At 36.4% G+C, this 17,198-nt stretch overlaps 1 protein-coding gene across 6 annotated transcripts in view; it reads left to right on the plus strand.

The window, feature by feature from the left end:
• Positions 1–17,198, plus strand: part of CLOCK (clock circadian regulator) — a 128,170-nt gene that overhangs the window by 16,525 nt on the left and 94,447 nt on the right. The window contains exon 1 of one of the 6 annotated variants that reach the window (XM_053217346.1): positions 12,428–16,454. The exons of the other annotated variants lie outside the window; for them this stretch is intronic. The gene's annotated coding sequence lies outside the window, so the exon portion shown is untranslated. Of the gene's footprint in view, positions 1–12,427; positions 16,455–17,198 lie in introns of those variants that run through there. 6 annotated transcript variants of the gene reach the window in all.

Here is a 17,198-nt window from a genome sequence, read left to right on the forward strand (position 1 = left end):
TTTTTTCATGTGTCAGTTGGCCATCTGGATGTCTTTGGAGAAGTGCCTATTCCTGTCTTTTGCCCATTTCTTCACTGGATTATTTGTTTTTTAGGTGTTGAGTTTGATCAGTTCTTTGTAGATTTTGGATACTAACCCTTTATCTGATATGTCATTTGCAAATATCTTCTCCCATTCTGTCGGTTGCCTTTTAGTTTTGCTGATTGTTTCCTTCGCTGTGCAGAAGCTTTTTATTTTGATGAGGTCCCAGTAGTACATTTTTGCTTTTGTTTCCCTTGCCTCTGGAGAAGTGTTGAGTAAGAAGTTGCTGCAGCCAAGATCAAAGAGGTTTTTGCTTGCTTTCTCCTTGAGGATTTTGATGGCTTCCTGTCTTACATTGAGGTCTTTCATCCATTTTGAGTTTATTTTTGTGTATGGTGTAAGAAAGTGCTCCAGGTTCATTCTTCTGCATGTTGCTGTCCAGTTTTCCCAGCATCACTTGCTGAAGAGACTGTCTTTATTCCATTGGATATTCTTTTCTGCTTTGTCAAAGATTAGTTGCCCATACGTTTATGGGTCCATTTCTGAGTTCTCTATTCTATTCCATTGATCTGAGTGTCTGTTCTTGTGCCAGTACCATACTGTCTTGATGATTACGGCTTTGTAGTATAGCTTGAAGTCTGGGATTGTGATGCCTCCTGCTTTGGTTTTCTTTTTCAAGATTCGTTTGGTATTCGGGGTCTTTTCTGGTTCCATACAAATTTTAGGATTATTTGTTCTAGCTCTGAAGAATGCTGGTGTTACTTTGATAAGGATCGCATTGAATACGTAGATTGCTTTGGGTAGTATCGACATTTTAACAATATTTGTTCTTCCTATCCAGGAGCATGGAATCTTTTTCCATTTCTTTGTGTCTTCTTCAATTTCTTTCATCAGCCTTTCTATAGTTTTTTCACCTTGTATAGATTTTTCACCTCTTTGGTTAGATTTATTCCTAGGTATTTTATGGTTTTTGGTGCAACTATAGACATTAGTAAGTTCTTAACTGTCAATAATTACTTTAAATACAAATGGATTAAATTTACTTGTCAAAAGGCATAGAGTGGCTGACTGGATTAAAAAACAAGACCCAACTATATGATGCCTATGAAAGACTCACTTTGGCTTCAAGGACACATGTAGGCTCAAATTGAAGGGATGGAAGAAGATTATCTATGCACATGGAAACCAAAGAGAGCAGGAGTAGCTATACTTAATAGCAAACAAAGTAGATTTTAAGTCAAAAACTATATCAAGAGACAGAGTCCTAAAATGAAAAAGGAGTTGATTCATTAAGAGTATGTAATAATTATAAATATATATGCACCCAACAATGGAGTATCTAAAAATTTTAAGAAAATAACATATAATTAAGGGAGAAATAGACAGCAATACAATAATAGTAGGGGATTTTGATACCTCACTTTCAACAGTGGATGGATCATCTTGACAGAAACTAAGTAAACACTAAACATGAAATATACCTTATACATAGAATAGAACATTCCACTCAACAGCAGCAGAATACACATTTTTCCCAAGTGTACATGGAACACTCTTTAGGATAGAGCATATCTTAAGTCACAAAATAAGCCATAGCAAATGTAAGAAGATTGATTTCATATCAAATATCTTTTCCAACCATAGGGTTTTGAAACTAGAAACAACAGGAGGACAACTGGAAAATTCACAGTTCTGTGGAAATTAACACCTACCTGAATACTCAATGGGTTAAAGAACATAAAAGAGAAATCAAAATAGAGTTGACCCTTGAACAGTGTGGGAGTCAAAAATCCACATGTAACTTTTTTCCCTTTCTCTCTCTCTCTCTTTCTTTCTTTCTTTCTTTCTTCTTTCTTTCTCTGTTTCTTTCTTTCTTTCTTTCTTTCTTTCTTTCTTTCTTTCTTTCTTTCTTTCTCTCCTTTCTTTTCTTTCTTTTCCCTTTTCTTTTCCTTTCTTTTTTCTTGAGCCAGCACAAATGGAAAGAATCTTTACACAGGCTCCACGCCCATGTGGAGCTAGAAATCAAGAGTTGAATGCTTAACTGACTGAGCTACTCAGGTGTACCACATGGATGGTTAACTTTTGACTTCCTAAAAACATTACTAATAGTCTGCTGTTGACTGGAAGGAAGCCTTACTAATAACATAATCAGTTGATTGAAACATATTTTGTATGTTTTGTGTATTAAAAATTATATCCTTATAATAAAGTAAGCTAGAGAGAAAATGTTATTAAAATCATAGGGAAAATTTATAGTACTGTATTTATCAAAAAACAAAAACAAAAACCCATGTGTAAGTGGACCTGTGCAGTTCAAATCTGTGTTCAAGAGTAAACTGTATCGCTTAAACAAAAAAGGGAACACGAGGTACCAAAACACATGGGATGTAGCAAAAGCAGTTTTAAGTGGGAAGTTTTTAGCAATAAATACCTAGATTAAGAACAAAGAAAGACAAATAAACAATTAACTACACTTCAAGGAATTAGAAAAAGAACATACTAAGGCTAAAGTTGGCAGAAGGAAGAAAACAAAGATGATAGCAGAGGTAAATGAAACAGAGACTAAGACAACAATATAAAAGATGAATGAAACTAATAGCTGGTTTTTTGAAAAGATAAAATTGATAGAACGTTAGCTAGACTAAGAAAAAAGGAAGACTCTAAATCAGAAATGAAAGAGGAAATATTATTTTTCTTGCCTAGTAATTGCTCTAGCTAGGGCTTTCAGCAGTGTGTTGAGTAGAAGTGATGAGAGTGGGCATCCTTGCCTTGTTCCTAAACTTAGAAGAAAAGCTTTCAGTTTTCCATTGTTGATTATGATTGATGTTAGTTGTGGACATTTCATACAAGGTTTTTATTGTGTTGAGGTAGTTCTCTTCCTAGCTTATTGAGTGTTTTTATTGGGAAATGGTGTTGAATTTTGTTGGATGCTTTTTCTGCATCAGTTGAGATGATCATGTGTTTTTCCCCCTCATTCTCTTAATGTGGTGTATTACATTGATAGATTTTCATATTTTGAACCATCCTTGCATTCTAGGTATACATACCACTTGATCATGCTACATAATCCTTTTTAATGTGCTGTTGAATTTGGTTTCTTAGTATTGTGTTGAGGATTTTTGCATCACTGTTCATCAGGGATATTGCTCTGTAGTTTTCTTGTTGTGTCTTTTTCTGGTTTTGGTATCTGGGTACTGGTACCTCATAGAATGGGTTTGGAAATGTTCCCTCCTCTTTAATTCTTTGGAACACTTTGAGAAAGATTGGTGTTAATTTTTTATATGTTTTAGAGAATTTCCTGTGAAGCCATCTGGTCCTGGGTTTTTCTTCCTTTGGGACCTGCTTTTATTTCTTGATTAATAACCTTATTTTTTTTATTAAAATTTTTAAAAAAAATGTTTACTTATCTTTGAGAGAGAGGGAGAGAGAGAGCTTGAGCAGGGGAAAGGTAGAGAGAGAGAGGGAGACACAGAATCCACAGCAGGCTCCAGACTCTGAGCTGTCAGTCCAGAGACTGATGCAGGACTCAAGTGAGATCATGACCTGAGCCAAAATCGGATGCTTAACTGACTGAGCCACTCAGATGCACCTTGATTAATTAACTTTAATTTATGTCTCTTGAATTCCTGCTGAAAAAGATGAGGATTTAGATTATACTGTCTGTAATCTCTTTTCTCTCTGTATTCCAAAGCTTAAAACTTAATAATATTTCATTCTTATATTAATATTTTTGCAACTTTAAAATATTTGAATTTCTTAGATAATTGCATTTTATTTTTAATGGTTTTTTTTTTTTTTTTTTTGAGAGAGAGAGAGAATGGGGGAGGGGCAGAAAGAGAGAGAAAAATAGGATCTGAAGCAGGCTTTGAGCTGTCAACACAGAGCCCGACACGGGGTCCAAACCCATGAACCATGAGATCATGGCCTAAGCTGAAGTTGGACACTTAACTGACTGAGCCTGGGGGGGCCCCAAATGTTGTATTTTAAATCCCTGTTATGTAAGATAACACTAGGACTTTTGGGGTGCCTGGCTGGCTCATTTGGTAGGGCATGTGACTCTTAATTTTGGGGTTGTAAGTTTGAGCCCATGTAGAGTGTAGAGATTGCTTAAAATTAAAAAAAAAAAAACAAAAAAACCACCAGGACTTTTATCCTTTTCTCCATCTTGTGTCTTCTGCTCCTTCATTTCCATTCCTATTTTTCTTAATATTTGAGTAGGTGTATGATGAACAATCTCATTCTGTTCTGTAACAAGAATTAACATATTTAGGCTTGTCAGTAGGTTGATTTTAAAAGCTAAACACAATAAGCTGCAGTTAATCATTGAACTAGGGTTATTTTTTGTTCTCAGTGGGTCCAAGGTCATGATTCTAATGGAACTCAAAAAATAAAATATTTGATATCAGGAGCGCCTGGGTGGCTCAGTTGGTTAAGTGTCTGACTTGGGCTCAGGTTATGATCTCATGGTTCAGGAGTTCAAGCCCCACATTGGGCTCTGTGCTGACAGCTCGGGTCCTGGAGCCTGCTTTGGATTCTGTGTCTCCCTCTCCCTGCCCTTCCCCACTCATACTCTGTCTCTCTGTCCATCTCTTAAAAATAAAGAAACGTTAAAAAAAATTTTTTTTTAGTTAAAAAAAATTTGATATCAAGGTTAGGTTGCTGATCTTAGAATTAGTAACTTTTTCAAAATCATACTACTAGTTTGCTTTATATTCTGACTTCATATTCTTACTAGTTTGCTTTACATTGTTCATCTTCCACCATTATGGTCTTTAATTGCCTTTTTCCTTGATGGAGAAAAAGATACCTTTACATTTCCTCAGATGTTTCATACTTGAATCATAATATATATTATTTGTTGGGTAGAATCTCTAGTTTTCCTGGAGACACCCCTTTTAGAGCCCTCCTCCTTCCTGCTTCAGTCTTGATAGGTTTGGAAGCCTGTATGTCTTACTATTCAGAGATGTTCCTGCATTTCTGGGTTAGATTTACTCTTTCTTAGATTCCACATATGTCTCTTTTATGGCATTCTCTGTCTTTTGGCTGGAATGTGTCCTAAAGTAACTTCAATACACAAGGTGCTTATGATTAATCCCAGTGTACAAGGTTCCAAATTCTTGCTGTCTGAAAATGGCTTTGGCCTGCTCATAATTGCTTGATAGTTTGGCAGCGTGTAGAAATTTAGATTCAGATTAATTTCCATCAGAACTTAAGGGTTTTGCTCAGTTTTGTTTGGGTCAAGATGCTAAGTCTGATGTTACTCTGGGACTTACACTCCTTCCTTCTCTGCTTGGAAGCTTTAGTATCTTATCTTTCTAGTTTGGACTCTTCTAGTTATTTGTCTTGGTATGAGTTATTTTTTGTTCTTCTTTCTGGACTCTCAAGTTGGTAGGCCCTTTGTGGTTGAAGTGCATGTGTCTTCCTTTCCGTATGGGAAATGTTCTTTTATTATGATTTGGTAATATTTCTTGGTTTTTCTATGTTCTCCCATTTTGAAATGCCCACCAGCAGAATGCTGGCTTTTGGATTGATTTTATGTCATTTATCTCTTCTCATGTTTTCTCTTTTTTTTTTATTATGTATTCTGATAGATGCCTTCAACTATATGTTTCTGTGAATGTCTATAAGTACATTGTTAATATTACAGTAGCTTATTTTCTGCTTGTATCATTTCAAAAAGCAACATGGTATAGTAGTTCCAGGCTTATGCAATAGAACCAGAATGCCAGACTGTGTGGGTTTAGATCCCAGCTCCACCACTTAATAATCTTAGGTCACTTGATGTGATAAAGGAGTTTGTATTTGTATAGCATTTATAACAGTTCTTGGTGTAGAAATCTGTATTACTGTTTGTTAAATATATAGCATCCTGGTTTTGTTTCATGCAATGCAGTTTCTTCAGGAGTGTCTCGATATTTTGTTTTGTTTTTGAGTTTTCTTCTGTACCCTAAATAATCTGGTTCTTCCAGGTTTAATTGGTGTACTTATTGTTTTTCTAGCTCCTGTTTTCCATTGTATGTTTGTAGTTCTGCTCTAATTCCTTAAGCAGAATCTTTCTCACGTAACTCATGATTTTGTTTCAATGGAATATTTTAAACTATAGAACAGTATACACAATAGAATAATGAACTTCCATCTGTCACCCAGCTTTAATAACTTTAATAACTTTTTTCATCTATACTCTTACTCATCCTTTCCTAATATTGTTTTGAAGTATATCCCACATGTCATTGATCTGTAAGTATTTCTGAGTATATTTCTAAAACTGAAGGCTTTAAGTCCTTTTAAATTTTAGAAAAATTGATGGACCCCCACTTCCCCTGCTGTTACCTTCCCCCCCCCTCCATGTTGAAGGAACTGGATCAGTTGTTCGATAGAATATTTCCCATTCTGGATTTGTCTCATTGCTTTTTCCTGATGTCATTTTACTTATTCCCTTCCAGTCTTAATGTAAACTAGAAGTTTGATCTTTTTGTTTTCTTTCATTATTGTCCCCTTAAAGAGCCTTTTTAGAAATTTTTTTACTTCATTGTCTGTCCACTTCCTGAGACCCAGGGGACAGATCATAGTGTTGTGCTTTGGAGGATAAGAAACTGTTTTAACTTACTGTTTAAGATCTTTTTACCTCTTGGGTGTGATATTGTTCCAGTTAAGAATATATGATCTAAAGGTTTGATCCTATTTTGATTCTTTTTCAACAAGAATATTTGACACATAGTACTGAGTATTACATGTTACATCAGGAGGTACATAATATCTGGTTTTCTCACTTTTGGAGATGCTAAGCTTGATTAGTGCATACAGATGGTGACATTGTCATATATTGTGAAATCCACAATTACTTTTTCTCCTAATGGTTTTAACATCTATTGATGATTATTGCCCATCTATGTAATTCATTTCTTTTGTTCTTATTAGCTGAAATTCTTGGAAGGACTAACTCTCATCAACTAGGTCTCTTTGCCTTCCTTGAGATACATTTTGATAGGATAGGCAAGAAGAGTGCATTATTAATTTTCTTTTATTTACCAATTTTTGATTAGCCCTTAGTGTACATACTGTTAATATCCATTGGCTTTAGTATTATACTTTTTTTTTTAAAAGCATTTTTAGCTATTTGTAAGGACTAGTATTTCCAGAGTGTTATTCTTTCTTTGAGGTCTTCCAAAGAACAAAGGCAAAATTTACTGTTTTTAAATTGAATAAAACTTATTCTATCTTGTATTCATTTACATTTAAATATTTTATTTCCTCATGACTCATTAGTTATTTCCATCTCCCCTGAAAAGAGGATATGAAAATAGAAGAATGATGGAATCACATGGGATGATAGGATATGGTGGGGGGGGGGGATTGTCACTGTTGTGCCAGTTTTTCAGTTTTTAATTTTTTTATATTACCCAAGTTATTGCATCATATTTCAACAAGTTATAAAGGAACCTTGGAGACACACCATGTTTGTAGGTTCCCTTTTAGTTTTCACTGAATGCAGTTGAGAATTCAGAAATTTTCATTTCTGTCCAAAGTGGTGAAGAGAGGAAACATGACAATGGAAGATACTTCACGTCTCTTTGACAAATCAGCAGATGAATGCAAAGAGAAAATAGCGCTCCAGGTCCAAACCAGCATTGTCCAATAGAAATATAATGTGAACCACAAGTGTCAGCCACATATATAATTTAAAATTTGCCTTTAAAAAGTTAGCAAAGAAAATAATGTCTTATGAGGAAAACAAATATTTGGAATTCTGTTTAAAAATTAATACTTTTGGGACAACTTTGCTGGATTCTTCTGTCACTTTTTTGATCAGATAACTTCTCTCTCTTCCTCTTCTCCTCTGCATTCACTCCAAATATGCCAAGTTTTCCCATGGATCTATATAGCTTGGTATTGGACTAGCTTGTGTTTACTTTGTCTCCTTATATGCTTTATTTTCCTTTTACTTCTTCATTTCCTGGCATTGAACCCTGCCTTCCCAAAGTATCAGGTTGTACCTTTGTCTAAGGCTGTCTTTTTGAGCTTGAAACAATGGCTTTCAAACTTCTCTGACTATAGCCTATAATAAACATATTTTATTTTATGACCCAGCGTGTGTGTGTGTGTGTGTGTGTGTGTGTGTATGTATGTGTATATATGTGTATGCATACATATACATACTCAGAAACAGATCTGAAACAAAAATTTCAAGAAATACCCTTACAAAAACTAGGTGTCTTATACTATAATTTTTTTTTTCTGTATCCTGTTTTATTTTTAAAATGTTTATAACCCACTGTATTGCTGGACCAAAGGGTAAGACATTTATGGTTTTGTTAAGATATTGATACATTGTTCTCTGTAAGTTTGTGCCAATTGATACTCCCACCAGCAACGCATGAGAATAATGTGAAAGCTGGTATTATAAATACTTTCAAAATTCTGCTCCAAGAATATGTGACTCTACAATGTCTTCAAACTTGATGGACACCCATCCCGCTTGGGGATAAAGTATCTTGTGCTTCAACTACTTTTTAGTAGTAGTAGGAGAGGGAGAAAGAAACCTGTGGGTTAGTTGAACATTTGGAATTCCATTTGATTGATTTATCACATTTTGATGATACCTTTTTGAAATTAATAAAATAAAATAAAATAAAATAGGTTCTGCCTTGTAGGCCTGTATGATTCTGTGACTCAAGGCAAATTTCTTCACTTCTTAATTTCCTCCCGTATCTATCTTGTCTCAGAGAATGATCTTTTCATCTCTTTTCTTACTCTGACCAGCCACGTGGGCTTATTTTACTTCGGCACAAATGCCACATTTTCTCTTATATCTGGCCTTTTGAACTTGCTATTCCCTTTGGATGGAACACTTTCTCTTCCTCCTGCCTTGCTTTATTTGGCCAGATCCTACTCATGTTTGCATTTAATGCCCCACCCTTAGGGGACCATTCCTAGTGAATTCCCACCAGACTGGTTTGTATTTCTCCCAGCTTTCTCCTCACAACATCATGATTCTTAAAGGCTTTCATCCCATAAGGCTTTCATCCCATTTGGAGTTGCCCTACATAGTGAGCTCCCTATAGGGATTGATGGCATCTGACATGTTCATTGCTGCATCCTCGATTCCTGGCACATAGGAGGCCCCAATTAATGCTGTATACATGGGTGGGAAAAAAATACTAGAGACATTGTTACTTGTTTTCCAGAATTTTTATTTTAATTTTTTCCTGTAAAGTTGCTGAAACTTAGAAGCTGATTCTATCACAGTTTAACATTTCTTCAGAACATTCTACATTCATCTTAGATGAACCTTTAGAACTTGGTGAGTTTCACTAGGTATCTTCAGTCTTCATTTTGAGCTCAGAGGTATGCCATGCTTTTTTTTTTTTTTTTTTTGCATAACTCATAATTATTGGGTGCAGTGAGGTTTGCAGTGTTCTGACAAGATAAGATGGAGTATTATAAAACTATTTAAAGCATGACCTGCTACCTGCCTTGGTACCTTTAGAATTTTAATTTTTTTGAGGAGTAAAAAGTTATTCATTGGTAAGATAATTAATATCCAGATGTAAAGTATTGTCTTTTCACAAACTCTTGAAATTTTTCAAAGTTACTACTCAGGAGTAAGAATTAAAACATCTTCTGAGATAAACAGGGTGACTTACAAATGAATAAAAAGTAAAATAAGTTATTTCCTGTTACATTTTAAGTTGAGCAATAAAGAATTAGTTGGTTGAGGTAAAGAAGGGCCAGTCACCCACTGCAACTCTAGCTTACAAGCAAGCCCGTCAGGAGTCAGCAAAATATCAAGTCTAGCCTGCTGCTTGTTTTTGTATGACCCATGAGCTAAGTAGCGTTTACATTTTTAAATGATTGGAGGAAGAAAAATCTCAACAGAATACTATTTTGTGACATGAAAATGATATGAAATTCAAATTTGAGCATCTGTGAATAAAGCTTTATTGGAACACAGCCACTTTTTTTATGTATTGTGTATGGCTCTTGTGGTAGAATTAGGTACAGTAGTTGCATCAGAGACCTTAGGTCCAGAAAGCTAAAAATATTTACTGCATGACCCTTAATTTTAATATAGTCAATTTTATCAAACTGTTCTTTTATGGTTAGTGCCTTTTGTGTTTTAAGACATCTTTGCCTAGCCCAAAGCCAAGAAGGTATTTTTGTATGTTTTCTTCTATAAGCTTGATTGTTTTAACTTTTACGTTTAAGTTTATACATGGTATGTGATAGGATTCATGGTTCATTTTATTTTCTATATGGAAGCCCGTTTTATCAAAAATCATCAAAAAGACTGTCCTTTCCCTTTTGTAATATACTAGCCTTTGTTGTAATTCAGGTGAGTGTTTATTTGTGGGTCTATGTTTGGACTCCATTGTGTTCCATTGGTCTGTTGTTGTGGAGTGCCATACTCTTCTAATTACTATAGCTTTAAATCCTCCAATTATGCTTTCACAATTGCCTTGGTTTTCTTGATCCTTTGAATTTCAATAAAAATTTTATACTCAACCTGTCAGTTTCCTGAATAAATAGATATCCTGCTTAATAATAAGCAAGTTTAAAATAATAGTAAGCAAGTTTAGTGTTATTTGTTATTTAATATTATTGACTAGCTTAATATTAAATCTACAGATCAACTTGGATGTGTATTGGACATCTTTCTTTTTGTTTTTTTTTTTAATTTTTTTTCAACGTTTATTTATTTTTGGGACAGAGAGAGACAGAGCATGAACGGGGGAGGGGCAGAGAGAGAGGGAGACACAGAATCGGAAACAGGCTCCAGGCTCTGAGCCATCAGCCCAGAGCCTGACGCGGGGCTCGAACTCACGGACCACGAGATCGTGACCTGGTTGAAGTCGGACGCTTAACCGACTGCGCCACCCAGGCCCCCCTATTGGACATCTTTCAATATTAAAGTTTCAATACCTTTACTGTGGTAGTACCTCTATATATTTAAGCCTTTTAAAATTTTTCTCAGAATCTAATTTTGTTTTTTTTTAATTTAATTTTGTTTATAGAAGTTTTATACATCTCTTAACTTTTTAAGGTATGATAATGATATTGTGGTTATGGTTTTTTAATAGTCCTTGTAATTTATAGATTTGTACTTAAGTGTTTAAAGATGCAGTGACACAGTTTTGAGGATTTGCTTTTATTATTTATTTATTAAAAAAAATTTTTTTTAACGTTTATTTATTTTTGAGACAGAGAGAGACAGAGCATGAACGGGGGAGGGTCAGAGAGAGGGAGACACAGAATCTGAAACAGGCTCCAGGCTCTGAGCTGTCAGTACAGAGCTGGACACGGGGCTCGAACTCACGGACCGCGAGATCACGACCTGAGCCGAGTCGGACGCTTAACTGACTGAGCCACCCAGGCTCCCCGAGGATTTGCTTTTAATAATGTAAGGGAGGGTGGGGAGGAACGGAGAAGGGGCAGACTAGATGTAACCAGATTGACTGTGATTTGATAATTGTTAAATGGGTGATATGTTGGTTATTTACATTATTCTTTTTACTTTTGTGTATATTTGACATTTTTCATAAAAATAGATTTAAAAAATATAATGACTACAGTAGATTGAAACACAGATATAAGATTCCAGAAGTTCATCATAATATTAAAAACAAAATTCTCGGGGCGCCTGGGTGGCTTGGTCGGTTAAGCGTCCGACTTCGGCTCAGGTCATGATCTCACGGTCCGTGAGTTCGAGCCCTGCGTCGGGCTCTCTGCTGACAGCTCAGAGCCTGGAGCCTGTTTCCGATTCTGTGTCTCCCTCTCTCTCTGCCCCTCCCCTGTTCATGCTCTGTCTCTCTCTGTCTCAAAAATAAATACACGTTAAAAAAAAAAATCTCATAGGCACCAGGTCATTACTCTGAAAATCATTTGTAAATTAAAGAATCAATCATTTAATGTTTTTCTGCACAGATTATATTCCAGGATAACCAAATAGTTCAGAGGAAAAGTTTACTTTATGGAATAATCCCAGCTGATAAGAAATGCTGAGAAAATAATAGGATTAGAAAATCACCACAATGCAATTCCTAATGAAATAGTGGATCTAGATAATGATCAGTCAATGACTACTAAAGCCAGTAGGTGAAAAGTCTGTTGGGACATAGATATAATACAGTAGGTAGACCAAGATGGAGTAAGCCTAATTCTCTGACTGATTAGACCTCAAAACTCTTAATACAAAAACCAACTGTCCAATGACTGAAAATTAATCATTGGCAAATTGAGAAGGGAAGTCATAATTTGAAGAGTTGCCTGAATAATTGTGAATTTATCATTTTTCTTGTTCCACGATCCAGCTTTGATGAAATGGTGGGCTCCACTGTGGAGCTGCACAGTGGGTGTAGCAGTTAGCAGAAACTTCAAGAGAAGCCCCTATTTCTAGCCAGAGGATAAGGAAAAGGGGGTCCCCCCCTTTTTTTTCCTTTTTTCTCTCTCAAGCCTGCCCTGAGACTGTTTCTACTCAGTAAATTGCACTGCCATGGTGGCACAAACACTTAAAACTCTGAGAGAAAATAATTTCTCTGGCCAGAGGAGTTGGGAAAGAGACTTCTGGAAACGAGCATGCTGGGGAAATCTCAGGGAGAAGAGAACTGAGAGGAGATTTCCTAATTGTGAGTGTGAACCCATAAACATCCCACCTCACTCATGAGCTACACATGCACAGAACAGACCCAAAGAAAGACAGCAAAGACTTAGAGAACTGAACTGTGATATAAACCTCCGTTCAGATCCAGACTTGCCTCTGAGTGATGCTTGCAGAGGATAAACCCAAGTAACATAGTAAAAATAAAGGCTTTAAAAACTGAACTGACATTCGAACTGCCACCCACAGAAGCAATTTCAGAACTTGCAGTTTAAACTTACATAAATTGAGTTATCCAGAAGAGGTTAATAGAATCTTGAGTTTCATAACCTAGTATCTAAGATATAAGTTATATCTAAGATATTATCCAAAATTACTTGACATACAAAGAAACTGGGCAATCTGATCACTTTTTAAGGGAAAAGACAATAAACATGCCAAACCTGAGATGAGCCAGATGATGGAATTATTGTAACGGTTGCTTTAAAGTCTTTTTCTATCTGTACTCCTTGAGGTAAAAGTGAACACTCTTGAAATGAATGGAAGCATCGTTCTCCTCTGAAAACCAGAAACCATGTAAAGGAATCAAATGGAAATTTCAGAACTGAAAAATACAATATATGAAGTACGAATTTACTGGCTCAATAGCAGACATAAAGATAAATCCATAGAAATCTCACATCCTCTGTCTTCTGTATCAAGGGTGTGTCTCTGTTCTATAATACTTGTCAAGGCCAAGTTGCACCTTATGAAACCTGGTCATAGGCCTTCTGGCTGTGATTCATACGTCCTCTCTTATCCTTAATTACTCCTGCTTGCATTCTACAAAGATGTGTCTGCAGTGTGAGCCCCGTCTCCCTTGCTACTCCATAGATTCAGATAGGGTCTCGGCCTACCATTTTTTAAGACCTTCTCATTTCAGGGGAGGATCCAGCAACTAGTTTAAATCAGTTTAAGCAAGTTTAAAAAACAGTAATAGTCAACTAAGAGACCCATGTATATTTATTTCAAAGCTTTGAAAGTAAATAGGGATAGAGAGATAAGTAGAAATGGATAGCAAATATGATTCATACTGAAAAATCTTACAATGTAAAAAGAGTAAGTTTATCTTGAAATGTAGGTATAATGATTATTTTAGTGAAGAAGAAATACCGTATGGTAATTTTCTGAATAATTTGTGGTTCAGGATGCATCTAAAGATATTTGAACTAGTTTTCAGATGGTTGGGAACTTGCTTGGCCTACTTGGCTGCACAAAAGCAACCTGGCAGTTTACTCGAGTTTTAATAGGTCAAAACAACTGCCTGTTTTATAAAGTGATTATCCTGCAAAAAGTTAGAGGAATACTTGTGGCTTTAAAAATTGGTATCTTTTTAGTGGCATTTTACGTGGTTCTGGTGGCCATATAATATGTCAAAGCATTATCATATTTGTATATATTGGTTTTAAGTTTTTAAATATCTCATGAGCTGGTATTTTCATAATATTACTTAATCAAATTTCCTGGGGCGCCTGGGTGGCTCAGTTGGTTAAGTGTCTGACTTTGGCTCAGCTCATGATCTCACGGTTTGTAAGTTCGAGCCCCGTATGGGGCTCTGTGCTGACAGCTCAGATCCTGGAGCCTGGTTCAGATTCTACGTTTCCCTCTCTCTCTCTGCCCCTCCTCTGCTCATGCTCGCTTACTTGCTTTCTCTCTTTCCCTCAAAAGTGAATAAACATTAAAACAAAATTTAAAAAAAATCAAATTTCCTAACAGGTTCCTGGAGATTTTTAGCACTAATGAAATTCTATACTTCCTCTAGGTTGATAAAATTTATGCATTCATTTCCTCTCTCCCTTTCCCCTCCCCCTCCTCCTCCCTCTCTCTCCTGCTTCCTCTCCCTCTACCCTCAGATCCAACTCAGAAATTTTCATACACTTATCTTTTTAAAATAGGCCAATCCACAAAGGCTGGGATTTAATTAATCTTCTTTGGACACCTGTTTGACACTTATAAATTATGCTTTTTTTAATATATGGTATAGCACATTAAATAGTTGTCCAAAAGGGAAAAGTATGCTTTCATGTTCATTTGGACATTACCTTTTGCCATTCAGAAAACCAGACATAGAACCTGTTGCTGCCATATAGCAATAAAGTTAGACTTGAAAGTTGCAGTTGAACTCCTGGAGCAGGAATTATCATCCACATTATTTTTTAGTTCCCTTGAGGAAACCTGAAGGGAAAAGATAGCTACTTTAATAATATAATACAAAAACAAAGAAAAAGTTCCAAACTTCCTGACATGGTTGTGTAGTCTTGTACCTGTTGTTCTTTAATGTCTTATCTTCCCCAAAGATACTTAATTTTGTTTTCACCAAAGAGAGACTTCTTGGGTCATGAAATGTGGTAGGCAGAATAACGGTTCTTCAAAGATGTCCATGTCCTGATTCCCAGAACCTGTGACTATGTTAGGTTAATGTGACAAAGAGAAATTACAGTTGGAAAGATTATCTTGTATTATCTGGGTGGGCCCAATGTCATCAATCACAAGGGTATTTATAAGGGTGGGAAAGGGAGGCAAAAGAAATGGCAGCAGAAGAAGAACATGGCCTGCTGCTGGCTTTGAAGATTGAGGTGGGGAGCCTTGAGCCAAGGAATATGAGCAGCCTTGAGAAGGTTGAAAAGGCAAGGAAACAGATTTTTCGCTAAAGTTTCCAGAAAGGAACACAGTCCTACTCACACTTCGAGTTTAGCATAGTGAGACCTGTATTAGGCTCAGATCTCTAGAACTGGGAGAGAGTATATTTATGTTTTTTCATTCCATTAAGTTTGTGGTAATGTGCTCTAGAAGCCATAGGAAACTAACACATAGCACATCTATTTAGTTTTTCACTAACAGCATGAATTTTACATATTGATTAATTGAATCCTGATGTGAATGACAATGTGATTTCCTATGAATGTGAATTCTAGTTTATTAAGTCATTCGTGTTGATAATATGTTGGACGTTGATGAATGGACTTTTGTGTACCTGGGAGTCTTTGTTTGCTACCTCATAGGAATGGCAAGAAGTTCATTGTGGCTAGAGAACAGGGAGTGTGTGTACAGTGAGGGTGGAATGGGAGGATGAGGCCAGAGAAATAGAATGAAGCTGAAAAGGAAAAGTGACCTTCAGAAGCCTTGGTTTCTCCTTCACATGTCCTTTAATATTTGTATTGTTTGTGCCTGTAGAAGTAAATGCTGTTAAGTTGGAATTACAAAAAGTTTTATCAGCATGACTTGGGCTATATAGAGTTGTGAGCAATCATTGCATTTCACCACAGAATGGCTCATGGAGTGGCTTATTCATATTATAAGTGCACGAAGGATTTAATGGCAAAAAGGAAGGCATGGTGTTTAGACAACACTTGAAAAAGAATTAAGCATTTCTGTCTCTCAGATATTCCCTGACCATCTCAGATAAACTTGCTTTTCTCCTTTCTGCCTTTTCTGGGATGAGAAACTGTGAGAGCCCAGCAAAGATTAGGAGGCTAGGACAAGTTGGGGAAAAAAAGACATAGGCACAAATAAATTAAAGCTATACTGCCTATTTTAAAAAATGTGTTTTTTGTGGTTTTGAATCAGGCGGGTCACGTGCTATCTCAGTTTGTGTGAGCTATATAGAAGGATCAGGTGTTTGGAATTGAGAATATGGAGAGGCATGTGATTGTTTCCAATGGTGAGTTCTAGAATAATTCCAGGGAATGAGTGGGAGGTAGGATGGTGCACAGGATTGTTGGAAGAGAGGAAGTAAAGGCCAAGATGTTGGGCGGATAGTTGTTACAGATATTAAAATGCAAAAACAATGACAGAAGAGGTATTGGAGAGAGTAATAACCCCAAGGGAATGAGAGGGCTTGCTCTGGGAGTTTTTGAATGGTTACAACATGGAGAGGGTAGTTTCTGACATTGTCTGGAGGCATGAGATCTGAAGCTGGGGATTTCAGGGAGGGGGGAGAAAGGGGAGTAATTCAGGAATGACAGTGAGGAACAAGGAGGTCCACCTCACCACCAAGACCTAGTCATCTGTGACATGGGAGAGGAAAACAGCTGTCATTCGAAAGGACTGGAGTTAGAGCAGAGCTCCGAGAGGAGAGTGGGGCTTCAGTTGGTACAAGGAAGGTGAAGAGGTGCAACAGCGGTATGGAGGCAATAGGAGATTTTGCTCATGATATCATGAGTTCCAGAGAACAGTTAAAGGAGTTTGGAAATTGGGAAAGGAAGGACAAAGGGATCAATGAGGGGATATAAAGAGTAATGAGGACAAGAATCCAGGTAATGGGGGGAGGGTTGTGATGTGGAGGGTTTGGGCCTTTCCTGGTGACTGATATAAAAGGAAAGTAGGACATAGTGAGATTAATCTTGATTGTTTCCTAGGCAGGTTATTGTAAATATTGAGGGAGAGAAGGTTTGAGAAAGGCAAACTTACCAAGAGCAGCCAGAGATATTTGGACTTGTATTAAATTCTGTTGCTGTCGTACAAATTACCACTTAAAGTCTTAAAACAATAAAAATCTATTATTTTACAGTCCTGCAGCCCAGTGGTTCCACAATAGGTCTCA

Source organism: Acinonyx jubatus, chromosome B1 (genome assembly GCF_027475565.1).
Source record: "Acinonyx jubatus isolate Ajub_Pintada_27869175 chromosome B1, VMU_Ajub_asm_v1.0, whole genome shotgun sequence".
In the NCBI taxonomy this organism is placed as follows: Eukaryota; Metazoa; Chordata; class Mammalia; order Carnivora; family Felidae; genus Acinonyx; species Acinonyx jubatus.